This window comes from Triturus cristatus, chromosome 4_1, assembly GCF_964204655.1.
Source record: "Triturus cristatus chromosome 4_1, aTriCri1.1, whole genome shotgun sequence".
NCBI lineage: Eukaryota > Metazoa > Chordata > Amphibia > Caudata > Salamandridae > Triturus > Triturus cristatus.
This window is the reverse complement of record NC_140585.1, coordinates 1,355,038,792-1,355,051,333: the sequence shown is the minus strand read 5'-3', so window position 1 is coordinate 1,355,051,333 and position 12,542 is coordinate 1,355,038,792.

Here is a 12,542-nt window from a genome sequence, read left to right as displayed (position 1 = left end):
GAGTAAGAGTTAAGACCTTAACCAGTAGGCCAGAGTAAGAGTTAAGACCTTAACCATTAGGCCAGAGTACGAGTCTAAGACCGTAGCTATAAGGCCAGAGTAAGAGTTACGACCTTAACCAGTAGGCCAGAGTAAGAGTTAAGACCTTAACCATTTGGCCAGAGTATGAGTCTAAGACCTTAGCTATTAGGCCAGAGTAAGAGTTAAGACCTTAACCAGTAGGCCAGAGTAAGAGATAAGACCTTAACCAGTAGGCCAGAGTACGAGTCTAAGATCTTAGCTATTAGGCCAGAGTAAGAGTTAAGACCTTAACCATTAGGCCAGGGTACAAGTCTAAGACCTTAGCTATTAGGCCAGAGTGAGAGTTAAGACCTTAACCAGTAGGCCAGAGTAAGAGATAAGACCTTAACCAGTAGGCCAGAGTACGAGTCTAAGATCTTAGCTATTAGGCCAGAGTAAGAGTTAAGACCTTAACCATTAGGCCAGAGTACGAGTCTAAGACCTTAGCTATTAGGGCAGAGTAAGAGTTAAGACCTTAACCAGTAGGCCAGAGTAAGAGTTAAGACCTTAACCATTAGACCAGAGTAAGAGTCTAGGACCATAGCTATTAGGCCAGAGTAAGAGTTAAAACCTTAGCAATTAGGCCAGCGTAAGAGTTAAGACCTTAACCAGTAGGCCAGAGTAAGAGTTAAGACCTTAACCAGTAGTCCAGAGTATGAGACTAAGACCTTAGCTATTAGGCCAGAGTAAGAGTTAAGACCATAACCAGTAGGCCAGAGTAAGAGTTAAGACCTTAACCAGTAGGCCAGAGCACGAGTCTTAGACCTTAGCTATTAGTCCAGAGTAAGAGTTAAGACCTTAGCTATTAGGCCAGAGTACGAGTCTAAGACCTTAGCTATTAGGCCATAGTAAGAGTTAAGACCTTAACGAGTAGGCCAGAGTAAGAGTTAAGACCTTAACCAGTAGGCCAGATTAAGAGTTAAGACCTTAGCTATTAGGCCAGAGTAAGAGTTAAGACCTTAACTATTAGGCCAGAGTACAAGTCTAAGACCTTAGCTATTAGGCCAAGGTAAGAGATAAGACCTTAACCAGTAGGCCAGAGTAAGAGTTAAGACCTTAACCAGTAGGCCAGAGTAAGAGTTAAGACCTTAACCATTAGGCCAGAGTACGAGTCTAAGACCTTAGCTATTAGGCTAGAGTACGAGTCTAAGACCTTAACCAGTAGGCCAGAGTAAGAGTTAAGACCTTAACCATTAGGCCAGAGTATGAGTCTAAGATCTTAGCTATTAGGCCAGAGTAAGAGTTAAGACCTTAGCTATTAGGCCAGATTACGAGTCTAAGACCTTTGCTATTAGGCCAGAGTAAGAGTTAAGACCTTAGCTATTAGGCCAGAGTAAGAGTGAAGACCTTAACCAGTAGGCCAGAGTAAGAGTTAAAGACCTTAACCAGTAGGCCAGAGTAAGAGTTAAGACCTTACCCATTAGGCCAGAGTACGAGTCTAAGACCTTAGCTATTAGGCCAGAGTAAGAGTTAAGACCTTAGCTATTAGGCCAGAGTAAGCGTTAAGACCTTAGCTATTAGGCCAGAGTAAGAGTTAAGACCTTAACCAGTAGGCCAGAGTAAGAGTTAAGACCTTAACCATTAGGCCAGAGTATGAGTCTAAGACCTTAGCTATTAGGCCAGAGACCGAGTCTAAGACCTTAGCTATTAGGCCAGAGTAAGAGTTAAGACCTTAACCAGTAGGCCAGAGTAAGAGTTAAGACCTTAGCTATTAGGCCAGAGTAAGAGTTAAGACCTTAACCATTAGGCCAGAGTACGAGTCTAAGACCTTAGCTATTAGGCCAGAGTACGAGTCTAAGACCTTTGCTATTAGGCCAGAGTAAGAGTTAAGACCTCAGCTATTAGGCCTCACTAAGAGTTAAGACCTTAACCAGTAGGCCAGAGTAAGAGTTAAGACCTTAACCATTAGGCCAGAGTACGAGTCTAAGACCGTAGCTATAAGGCCAGAGTAAGAGTTACGACCTTAACCAGTAGGCCAGAGTAAGAGTTAAGACCTTAACCATTTGGCCAGAGTACGAGTCTAAGACCTTAGCTATTAGGCCAGAGTAAGAGTTAAGACCTTAACCAGCAGGCCAGAGTAAGAGATAAGACCTTAACCAGTAGGCCAGAGTACGAGTCTAAGATCTTAGCTATTAGGCCAGAGTAAGAGTTAAGACCTTAACCATTAGGCCAGAGTACGAGTCTAAGACCTTAGCTATTAGGCCAGAGTAAGAGTTAAGACCTTAACCAGTAGGCCAGAGTAAGAGTTAAGACCTTAACCATTAGGCCAGAGTACGAGTCTAAGACTGTAGCTATTAGGCCAGAGTAAGAGTTAAGACCTTAACCAGTAGGCCAGAGTAAGAGTTAAGACCTTAACCATTAGGCCAGAGTACGAGTCTAAGACCGTAGCTATAAGGCCAGAGTAAGAGTTACGACCTTAACCAGTAGGCCAGAGTAAGAGTTAAGACCTTAACCATTTGGCCAGAGTACGAGTCTAAGACCTTAGCTATTAGGCCAGAGTAAGAGTTAAGACCTTAACCAGTAGGCCAGAGTAAGAGATAAGACCTTAACCAGTAGGCCAGAGTACGAGTCTAAGATCTTAGCTATTAGGCCAGAGTAAGAGTTAAGACCTTAACCATTAGGCCAGGGTACAAGTCTAAGACCTTAGCTATTAGGCCAGAGTGAGAGTTAAGACCTTAACCAGTAGGCCAGAGTAAGAGATAAGACCTTAACCAGTAGGCCAGAGTACGAGTCTAAGATCTTAGCTATTAGGCCAGAGTAAGAGTTAAGACCTTAACCATTAGGCCAGAGTACGAGTCTAAGACCTTAGCTATTAGGGCAGAGTAAGAGTTAAGACCTTAACCAGTAGGCCAGAGTAAGAGTTAAGACCTTAACCATTAGACCAGAGTAAGAGTCTAGGACCATAGCTATTAGGCCAGAGTAAGAGTTAAAACCTTAGCAATTAGGCCAGCGTAAGAGTTAAGACCTTAACCAGTAGGCCAGAGTAAGAGTTAAGACCTTAACCAGTAGTCCAGAGTATGAGACTAAGACCTTAGCTATTAGGCCAGAGTAAGAGTTAAGACCATAACCAGTAGGCCAGAGTAAGAGTTAAGACCTTAACCAGTAGGCCAGAGCACGAGTCTTAGACCTTAGCTATTAGTCCAGAGTAAGAGTTAAGACCTTAGCTATTAGGCCAGAGTACGAGTCTAAGACCTTAGCTATTAGGCCATAGTAAGAGTTAAGACCTTAACGAGTAGGCCAGAGTAAGAGTTAAGACCTTAACCAGTAGGCCAGATTAAGAGTTAAGACCTTAGCTATTAGGCCAGAGTAAGAGTTAAGACCTTAACTATTAGGCCAGAGTACAAGTCTAAGACCTTAGCTATTAGGCCAAGGTAAGAGATAAGACCTTAACCAGTAGGCCAGAGTAAGAGTTAAGACCTTAACCAGTAGGCCAGAGTAAGAGTTAAGACCTTAACCATTAGGCCAGAGTACGAGTCTAAGACCTTAGCTATTAGGCTAGAGTACGAGTCTAAGACCTTAACCAGTAGGCCAGAGTAAGAGTTAAGACCTTAACCATTAGGCCAGAGTACGAGTCTAAGATCTTAGCTATTAGGCCAGAGTAAGAGTTAAGACCTTAGCTATTAGGCCAGATTATGAGTCTAAGACCTTTGCTATTAGGCCAGAGTAAGAGTTAAGACCTTAGCTATTAGGCCAGAGTAAGAGTGAAGACCTTAACCAGTAGGCCAGAGTAAGAGTTAAAGACCTTAACCAGTAGGCCAGAGTAAGAGTTAAGACCTTACCCATTAGGCCAGAGTACGAGTCTAAGACCTTAGCTATTAGGCCAGAGTAAGAGTTAAGACCTTAGCTATTAGGCCAGAGTAAGCGTTAAGACCTTAGCTATTAGGCCAGAGTAAGAGTTAAGACCTTAACCAGTAGGCCAGAGTAAGAGTTAAGACCTTAACCATTAGGCCAGAGTATGAGTCTAAGACCTTAGCTATTAGGCCAGAGTAAGAGTTAAGACCTTATCTAGTAGGCCAAAGTAAGAGTTAAGACCTTAACCAGTAGGCCAGAGTATGAGTCTAAGACCTTAGCTATTAGGCCAGAGTAAGAGTTAAGACCTTAACCATTAGGCCAGAGTACGAGTCTAAGACCTTAGATATTAGGCCAGAGTAAGAGTTAAGACCTTAACCAGTAGGCCAGAGTAAGAGTTAAGACCTTATCCATTAGGCCAGAGTACGAGCCTAAGACCTTAGCTATTAGGCCAGAGTACGAGTCTAAGACCTTAGCTATTAGGCCAGAGTAAGAGTTAAGACCTTAACCAGTAGGCCAGAGTACGAGTCTAAGACCTTAGCTATTAGGCCAGAGTAAGAGTTAAGACCTTAGCTATTAGGCCAGAGTACGAGTCTAAGACCTTAGCTATTAGGCCAGAGTAAGAGTTAAGACCTTAGCTATTAGGCCAGAGTAAGAGTTAAGACCTTAGCTATTAGGCCTCACTAAGAGTTAAGACCTTAACCAGTAGGCCAGATTAAGAGTTAAGACCTTAACCATTAGGCCAGAGTACGAGTCTAAGACCGTAGCTATTAGGCCAGAGTAAGAGTTAAGACCTTAACCAGTAGGCCAGAGTAAGAGATAAGACCTTAACCAGTAGGCCAGAGTACGAGTCTAAGATCTTAGCTATTAGGCCAGAGTAAGAGTTAAGACCTTAACCATTAGGCCAGAGTACGAGTCTAAGACCTTAGCTATTAGGCCAGAGTAAGAGTTAAGACCTTAACCAGTAGGCCAGAGTAAGAGTTAAGACCTTAACCATTAGGCCAGAGTACGAGTCTAGGACCATAGCTATAAGGCCAGAGTAAGAGTTAAAACCTTAGCAATTAGGCCAGCGTAAGAGCTAAGACCTTAACCAGTAGGCCAGAGTAAGAGTTAAGACCTTAACCAGTAGGCCAGAGTACGAGACTAAGACCTTAGCTATTAGGCCAGAGTAAGAGTTAAGACCATAACCAGTAGGCCAGAGTAAGAGTTAAGACCTTAACCAGTAGGCCAGAGCACGAGTCTAAGACCTTAGCTATTAGTCCCGAGTAAGAGTTAAGACCTTAGCTATTAGGCCAGAGTAAGAGTTAAGACCTTAACCATTAGACCAGAGTAAGAGTCTAGGACCATAGCTATTAGGCCAGAGTAAGAGTTAAGACCTTAACCAGTAGGCCAGAGTACGAGTCTAAGACCTTAGCTATTAGGCCAGAGTAAGAGTTAAGACCTTAGCTATTAGGCCAGAGTACGAGTCTAAGACCTTAGCTATTAGGCCAGAGTAAGAGTTAAGACCTTAGCTATTAGGCCAGAGTAAGAGTTAAGACCTTAGCTATTAGGCCTCACTAAGAGTTAAGACCTTAACCAGTAGGCCAGATTAAGAGTTAAGACCTTAACCATTAGGCCAGAGTACGAGTCTAAGACCGTAGCTATTAGGCCAGAGTAAGAGTTAAGACCTTAACCAGTAGGCCAGAGTAAGAGATAAGACCTTAACCAGTAGGCCAGAGTACGAGTCTAAGATCTTAGCTATTAGGCCAGAGTAAGAGTTAAGACCTTAACCATTAGGCCAGAGTACGAGTCTAAGACCTTAGCTATTAGGCCAGAGTAAGAGTTAAGACCTTAACCAGTAGGCCAGAGTAAGAGTTAAGACCTTAACCATTAGGCCAGAGTACGAGTCTAGGACCATAGCTATAAGGCCAGAGTAAGAGTTAAAACCTTAGCAATTAGGCCAGCGTAAGAGCTAAGACCTTAACCAGTAGGCCAGAGTAAGAGTTAAGACCTTAACCAGTAGGCCAGAGTACGAGACTAAGACCTTAGCTATTAGGCCAGAGTAAGAGTTAAGACCATAACCAGTAGGCCAGAGTAAGAGTTAAGACCTTAACCAGTAGGCCAGAGCACGAGTCTAAGACCTTAGCTATTAGTCCCGAGTAAGAGTTAAGACCTTAGCTATTAGGCCAGAGTAAGAGTTAAGACCTTAACCATTAGACCAGAGTAAGAGTCTAGGACCATAGCTATTAGGCCAGAGTAAGAGTTAAAACCTTAGCAATTAGGCCAGCGTAAGAGTTAAGACCTTAACCAGTAGGCCAGAGTAAGAGTTAAGACCTTAACCAGTAGTCCAGAGTATGAGACTAAGACCTTAGCTATTAGGCCAGAGTAAGAGTTAAGACCATAACCAGTAGGCCAGAGTAAGAGTTAAGACCTTAACCAGTAGGCCAGAGCACGAGTCTTAGACCTTAGCTATTAGTCCAGAGTAAGAGTTAAGACCTTAGCTATTAGGCCAGAGTACGAGTCTAAGACCTTAGCTATTAGGCCATAGTAAGAGTTAAGACCTTAACGAGTAGGCCAGAGTAAGAGTTAAGACCTTAACCAGTAGGCCAGATTAAGAGTTAAGACCTTAGCTATTAGGCCAGAGTAAGAGTTAAGACCTTAACTATTAGGCCAGAGTACAAGTCTAAGACCTTAGCTATTAGGCCAAGGTAAGAGATAAGACCTTAACCAGTAGGCCAGAGTAAGAGTTAAGACCTTAACCAGTAGGCCAGAGTAAGAGTTAAGACCTTAACCATTAGGCCAGAGTACGAGTCTAAGACCTTAGCTATTAGGCTAGAGTACGAGTCTAAGACCTTAACCAGTAGGCCAGAGTAAGAGTTAAGACCTTAACCATTAGGCCAGAGTACGAGTCTAAGATCTTAGCTATTAGGCCAGAGTAAGAGTTAAGACCTTAGCTATTAGGCCAGATTATGAGTCTAAGACCTTTGCTATTAGGCCAGAGTAAGAGTTAAGACCTTAGCTATTAGGCCAGAGTAAGAGTGAAGACCTTAACCAGTAGGCCAGAGTAAGAGTTAAAGACCTTAACCAGTAGGCCAGAGTAAGAGTTAAGACCTTACCCATTAGGCCAGAGTACGAGTCTAAGACCTTAGCTATTAGGCCAGAGTAAGAGTTAAGACCTTAGCTATTAGGCCAGAGTAAGCGTTAAGACCTTAGCTATTAGGCCAGAGTAAGAGTTAAGACCTTAACCAGTAGGCCAGAGTAAGAGTTAAGACCTTAACCATTAGGCCAGAGTATGAGTCTAAGACCTTAGCTATTAGGCCAGAGTAAGAGTTAAGACCTTATCTAGTAGGCCAAAGTAAGAGTTAAGACCTTAACCAGTAGGCCAGAGTATGAGTCTAAGACCTTAGCTATTAGGCCAGAGTAAGAGTTAAGACCTTAACCATTAGGCCAGAGTACGAGTCTAAGACCTTAGATATTAGGCCAGAGTAAGAGTTAAGACCTTAACCAGTAGGCCAGAGTAAGAGTTAAGACCTTATCCATTAGGCCAGAGTACGAGCCTAAGACCTTAGCTATTAGGCCAGAGTACGAGTCTAAGACCTTAGCTATTAGGCCAGAGTAAGAGTTAAGACCTTAACCAGTAGGCCAGAGTACGAGTCTAAGACCTTAGCTATTAGGCCAGAGTAAGAGTTAAGACCTTAGCTATTAGGCCAGAGTACGAGTCTAAGACCTTAGCTATTAGGCCAGAGTAAGAGTTAAGACCTTAGCTATTAGGCCAGAGTAAGAGTTAAGACCTTAGCTATTAGGCCTCACTAAGAGTTAAGACCTTAACCAGTAGGCCAGATTAAGAGTTAAGACCTTAACCATTAGGCCAGAGTACGAGTCTAAGACCGTAGCTATTAGGCCAGAGTAAGAGTTAAGACCTTAACCAGTAGGCCAGAGTAAGAGATAAGACCTTAACCAGTAGGCCAGAGTACGAGTCTAAGATCTTAGCTATTAGGCCAGAGTAAGAGTTAAGACCTTAACCATTAGGCCAGAGTACGAGTCTAAGACCTTAGCTATTAGGCCAGAGTAAGAGTTAAGACCTTAACCAGTAGGCCAGAGTAAGAGTTAAGACCTTAACCATTAGGCCAGAGTACGAGTCTAGGACCATAGCTATAAGGCCAGAGTAAGAGTTAAAACCTTAGCAATTAGGCCAGCGTAAGAGCTAAGACCTTAACCAGTAGGCCAGAGTAAGAGTTAAGACCTTAACCAGTAGGCCAGAGTACGAGACTAAGACCTTAGCTATTAGGCCAGAGTAAGAGTTAAGACCATAACCAGTAGGCCAGAGTAAGAGTTAAGACCTTAACCAGTAGGCCAGAGCACGAGTCTAAGACCTTAGCTATTAGTCCCGAGTAAGAGTTAAGACCTTAGCTATTAGGCCAGAGTACGAGTCTAAGACCTTAGCTATTAGGCCATAGTAAGAGTTAAGACCTTAACCAGTAGGCCAGAGTAAGAGTTAAGACCTTAACCAGTAGGCCAGATTAAGAGTTAAGACCTTAGCTATTAGGCCAGAGTAAGAGTTAACACCTTAACCATTAGGCCAGAGTACAAGTCTAAGACCTTAGCTATTAGGCCAAGGTAAGAGTTAAGACCTTAACCAGTAGGCCAGAGCTAGAGTTAATACCTTAACCATTAGGTCAGAGTACGAGTCTAAGACCTTAGCTATTAGGCCAGAGTAAGAGTTAAGAACTTAGCTATTAGGCCAGAGTAAGAGTTAATACCGTAACCAGTAGGCCAGAGTACGAGTCTAAGACCTTAGCTATTAGGCCAGAGTAAGAGTTAAGACCTTAACCAGTAGGCCAGAGTAAGAGTTAAGACCTTAACCTGTAGGCCAGAGTACAAGTCTAAGACCTTAGCTATTAGGCCAGAGTACGAGTCTAAGACCTTAGCTATTAGGCCAGAGTAAGAGTTAAGACCTTAACCAGTAGGCCAGAGTAAGAGTTAAGACCTTAGCTATTAGGCCAGAGTAAGAGTTAGGACCTTAGCTATTAGGCCAGAGTAAGAGTTAAGACCTTAACCAGTAGGCCAGAGTAAGAGTTAAGACCTTAACCAGTAGGCCAGAGTTCGAGTCTAAGACGTTAGCTATTAGGCCAGAGTAAGAGTTAAGACCTTAGCTATTAGGCCAGAGTACGAGTCTAAGACCTTAGCTATTAGGCCAGAGTAAGAGTTAAGACCTTAACCATTAGGCCAAAGTACAAGTCTAAGACCTTAGCTATTAGGCCAAGGTAAGAGTTAAGACCTTAGCTATTAGGCCAGAGTACGAGTCTAAGACCATAGGTATTAGGCCATAGTAAGAGTTAAGACCTTAACCAGTAGGCCAGAGTAAGAGTTAAGACCTTAACCAGTAGGCCAGATTAAGAGTTAAGACCTTAGCTATTAGGCCAGAGTAAGAGTTAAGACCTTAACCATTAGGCCAGAGTACAAGTCTAAGACCTTAGCTATTAGGCCAAGGTAAGAGTTAAGACCTTAACCAGTAGGCCAGAGTAAGAGTTAATACCTTAACCATTAGGTCAGAGTACGAGTCTAAGACCTTAGCTATTAGGCCAGAGTAAGAGTTAAGAACTTAGCTATTAGGCCAGAGTAAGAGATAATACCGTAACCAGTAGGCCAGAGTACGAGTCTAAGACCTTAGCTATTAGGCCAGAGTAAGAGTTAAGACCTTAACCAGTAGGCCAGAGTAAGAGTTAAGACCTTAACCTGTAGGCCAGAGTACAAGTCTAAGACCTTAGCTATTAGGCCAGAGTACGAGTCTAAGACCTTAGCTATTAGGCCAGAGTAAGAGTTAAGACCTTAACCAGTAGGCCAGAGTAAGAGTTAAGACCTCAGCTATTAGGCCAGAGTAAGACTTAGGACCTTAACCAGTAGGCCAAAGTAAGAGTTAAGACCTTAACCATTAGGCCAGAGTACGAGTCTAAGACCTTAGCTATTAGGCCAGAGTAAGAGTTAAGACCTTAACCAGAAGGCCCGAGTAAGAGTTAAGACCTTAACCTGCAGGCCAGAGTAAGAGTTAAGACCTTAACCATTAGGCCAGAGTACGAGTCTAAGACCGTAGCTATAAGGCCAGAGTAAGAGTTACGACCTTAACCAGTAGGCCAGAGTAAGAGTTAAGACCTTAACCATTTGGCCAGAGTACGAGTCTAAGACCTTAGCTATTAGGCCAGAGTAAGAGTTAAGACCTTAACCAGTAGGCCAGAGTAAGAGATAAGACCTTAACCAGTAGGCCAGAGTACGAGTCTAAGATCTTAGCTATTAGGCCAGAGTAAGAGTTAAGACCTTAACCATTAGGCCAGGGTACAAGTCTAAGACCTTAGCTATTAGGCCAGAGTGAGAGTTAAGACCTTAACCAGTAGGCCAGAGTAAGAGATAAGACCTTAACCAGTAGGCCAGAGTACGAGTCTAAGATCTTAGCTATTAGGCCAGAGTAAGAGTTAAGACCTTAACCATTAGGCCAGAGTACGAGTCTAAGACCTTAGCTATTAGGGCAGAGTAAGAGTTAAGACCTTAACCAGTAGGCCAGAGTAAGAGTTAAGACCTTAACCATTAGACCAGAGTAAGAGTCTAGGACCATAGCTATTAGGCCAGAGTAAGAGTTAAAACCTTAGCAATTAGGCCAGCGTAAGAGTTAAGACCTTAACCAGTAGGCCAGAGTAAGAGTTAAGACCTTAACCAGTAGTCCAGAGTATGAGACTAAGACCTTAGCTATTAGGCCAGAGTAAGAGTTAAGACCATAACCAGTAGGCCAGAGTAAGAGTTAAGACCTTAACCAGTAGGCCAGAGCACGAGTCTTAGACCTTAGCTATTAGTCCAGAGTAAGAGTTAAGACCTTAGCTATTAGGCCAGAGTACGAGTCTAAGACCTTAGCTATTAGGCCATAGTAAGAGTTAAGACCTTAACGAGTAGGCCAGAGTAAGAGTTAAGACCTTAACCAGTAGGCCAGATTAAGAGTTAAGACCTTAGCTATTAGGCCAGAGTAAGAGTTAAGACCTTAACTATTAGGCCAGAGTACAAGTCTAAGACCTTAGCTATTAGGCCAAGGTAAGAGATAAGACCTTAACCAGTAGGCCAGAGTAAGAGTTAAGACCTTAACCAGTAGGCCAGAGTAAGAGTTAAGACCTTAACCATTAGGCCAGAGTACGAGTCTAAGACCTTAGCTATTAGGCTAGAGTACGAGTCTAAGACCTTAACCAGTAGGCCAGAGTAAGAGTTAAGACCTTAACCATTAGGCCAGAGTACGAGTCTAAGATCTTAGCTATTAGGCCAGAGTAAGAGTTAAGACCTTAGCTATTAGGCCAGATTACGAGTCTAAGACCTTTGCTATTAGGCCAGAGTAAGAGTTAAGACCTTAGCTATTAGGCCAGAGTAAGAGTGAAGACCTTAACCAGTAGGCCAGAGTAAGAGTTAAAGACCTTAACCAGTAGGCCAGAGTAAGAGTTAAGACCTTACCCATTAGGCCAGAGTACGAGTCTAAGACCTTAGCTATTAGGCCAGAGTAAGAGTTAAGACCTTAGCTATTAGGCCAGAGTAAGCGTTAAGACCTTAGCTATTAGGCCAGAGTAAGAGTTAAGACCTTAACCAGTAGGCCAGAGTAAGAGTTAAGACCTTAACCATTAGGCCAGAGTATGAGTCTAAGACCTTAGCTATTAGGCCAGAGTAAGAGTTAAGACCTTATCTAGTAGGCCAAAGTAAGAGTTAAGACCTTAACCAGTAGGCCAGAGTATGAGTCTAAGACCTTAGCTATTAGGCCAGAGTAAGAGTTAAGACCTTAACCATTAGGCCAGAGTACGAGTCTAAGACCTTAGATATTAGGCCAGAGTAAGAGTTAAGACCTTAACCAGTAGGCCAGAGTAAGAGTTAAGACCTTATCCATTAGGCCAGAGTACGAGCCTAAGACCTTAGCTATTAGGCCAGAGTACGAGTCTAAGACCTTAGCTATTAGGCCAGAGTAAGAGTTAAGACCTTAACCAGTAGGCCAGAGTACGAGTCTAAGACCTTAGCTATTAGGCCAGAGTAAGAGTTAAGACCTTAGCTATTAGGCCAGAGTACGAGTCTAAGACCTTAGCTATTAGGCCAGAGTAAGAGTTAAGACCTTAGCTATTAGGCCAGAGTAAGAGTTAAGACCTTAGCTATTAGGCCTCACTAAGAGTTAAGACCTTAACCAGTAGGCCAGATTAAGAGTTAAGACCTTAACCATTAGGCCAGAGTACGAGTCTAAGACCGTAGCTATTAGGCCAGAGTAAGAGTTAAGACCTTAACCAGTAGGCCAGAGTAAGAGATAAGACCTTAACCAGTAGGCCAGAGTACGAGTCTAAGATCTTAGCTATTAGGCCAGAGTAAGAGTTAAGACCTTAACCATTAGGCCAGAGTACGAGTCTAAGACCTTAGCTATTAGGCCAGAGTAAGAGTTAAGACCTTAACCAGTAGGCCAGAGTAAGAGTTAAGACCTTAACCATTAGGCCAGAGTACGAGTCTAGGACCATAGCTATAAGGCCAGAGTAAGAGTTAAAACCTTAGCAATTAGGCCAGCGTAAGAGCTAAGACCTTAACCAGTAGGCCAGAGTAAGAGTTAAGACCTTAACCAGTAGGCCAGAGTACGAGACTAAGACCTTAGCTATTAGGCCAGAGTAAGAGTTAAGACCATAACCAGTAGGCCAGAGTAAGAGTTAAGACCTTAACCA